The sequence below is a fragment of the Sinocyclocheilus rhinocerous genome, unplaced genomic scaffold (genome assembly GCF_001515625.1).
Source record: "Sinocyclocheilus rhinocerous isolate Xijiao unplaced genomic scaffold, SAMN03320098_v1.1 scaffold5361, whole genome shotgun sequence".
NCBI lineage: Eukaryota > Metazoa > Chordata > Actinopteri > Cypriniformes > Cyprinidae > Sinocyclocheilus > Sinocyclocheilus rhinocerous.
The window spans coordinates 1-1,811 of record NW_015625079.1 but is presented as its reverse complement, the minus strand read 5'-3'; the positions used below and the strand labels follow the sequence as shown (position 1 = coordinate 1,811).

The 1,811-nt window shown below is 38.1% G+C and overlaps 1 long non-coding RNA gene across 1 annotated transcript; it reads right to left on the bottom strand.

Moving 5' to 3' along the window:
• Positions 1 to 291: 291 nt before the first annotated feature.
• On the bottom strand, positions 292 to 1,731 carry LOC107749579 (uncharacterized). Its single transcript, XR_001641054.1, has 4 exons — positions 1,656 to 1,731; positions 993 to 1,040; positions 549 to 711; positions 292 to 368 (listed from the first exon to the last, which is right to left on the bottom strand). It is a non-coding gene; the product is annotated as an uncharacterized LOC107749579 (long non-coding RNA).
• Between the last annotated feature and the right edge of the window lie 80 nt (positions 1,732 to 1,811).

Here is a 1,811-nt window from a genome sequence, read left to right as displayed (position 1 = left end):
TAATTTGACAATTCTTAAACTTGAAAAACAGGTCAAAATTTATTTAATATATAACTTTAAAATGTGCATGAAAGAAATGTCATGAAACAGTGTATTTAGTATTATTTTGAATTACAATATAAATTGGGCATGAAATTAAACATTTTTAAATTACTTGAAACATATATTACCCTGCATAACTTTAAAACAAACCTCAAGTTAACCAACATGGTCATAATAAAATTGTCCTATAAACCACAAAGACACTTCATGAACAGTCCAACATGGCCAAACAAAAAGGCCTCAAGTGAGTCCAACAAAACTTCTGATTAAAAAAGGGAGAGCAGTTTAGCTCCAGATGCGGTTCCATCCCAGGATGCAAAGAGTGGCTAGAAATATTAAAAAGAACAAAAAGGACAATATATTAGATAGCCTACAAAACATACAGTCAGATACTGATAGAGGAATAACTTGCAGTCAGAGACAGAGCGAAGACAGGCACAGTCAGATAAAGATAGAAACTAATAAAAGGAAAAAAAATATCTAGGTGTTTGTGTGTGTGCACTTACATTTCAGAAATTCCACTGAAAATCCTTCACTTTGCAAAGAAGAGTGACAACATGTGGGTTCACTTCAAGCTGTTTCTTCTGTACCATTTGTCCTGTTGTTTTAGATGCCACTTTTCCTTTCAACTTCATTGTTCCTCTCTCCGGATTAATACCTACAGAGTGCCTAAAGGGTCAGGAAACAGACAATATGTAATTCACATTGGTTTTAGCTTTTGAGGTATGTAATCATGTTTTTGAAATGTGACCAATATGTTAGAGCAGTGTTTCTCAAATATTGTAGATGTACCACTAATTAAAACACCTGATTTAATAAACCCAGCTTGCAAGTATTAAACAGGGAAACATCTAAATCATTCATCCTCAAAAAATACTATATCTTATAAAATATAAAATATCTACATGTATAAAATGTAGGTACTTAAATTCCTAGAATTCGACCGTTACCTTTGAATGAAGTCCAGAGTTCCGGTGGTCTCCTCCTGGTGTAATATGCTGTGAACAGAGAGGCAAGGCCACACAAGAAGCTGGGCTGGATTAACTCATTCTTTTAAACCAAAGACAACAAGAGGCATTACAAACAAATAATAAGCAAATTAGCAAGTTAGCAAAGGTCCTCAAATACACCTTTCGCTGGTTACGTTAACCGCTTTAACAGCACCGTTCAGAATTTACACGACACACACATCCTCCGTGAGCGCAAGGCTTTAGCGCACATTTTCATTTTGGTACCCGTGTTAACAAACGAATGCCTGTGCAGATCTGATTTACACCGTAAAATAATCACAACAAAGTGTGCTGATCAACACGAAGTTCCCGTGAATCACAACTGTTGTCATCGAAGCATGTAATTCTTAACACAGGAACCCACAGATTTTCTGCCCATAGCTGCTATAACGCCGGGGAATGTGTGTCTGCCCATAGCCGCTATGAGGCCGGGTAATGTGTGAAATCCTACCGCGCCCATGCTCCCGAAAGTCTCCCTCGCGCCCCGCGGACGGAGGATGCGTGAATCCGGGGTTACCAATATGAACCGTGAACATGGATACCTTCATATACTACAACAGTTACCAAACATGAACAATAAAAAAACTGTAATAAGTCACTTACCACAGTTGTGAATCACTCCTCTTGCCGCTCCCGAATCTCGACCGTTGAAGATCCCGCAATGTCTCTGTAGATTTGAAATTTACAGCAATATACTGTACATTTGTGTCAAATGTCACGCGACCCCAGAATGCATTGCAGTTTACAGCAATATGCTGT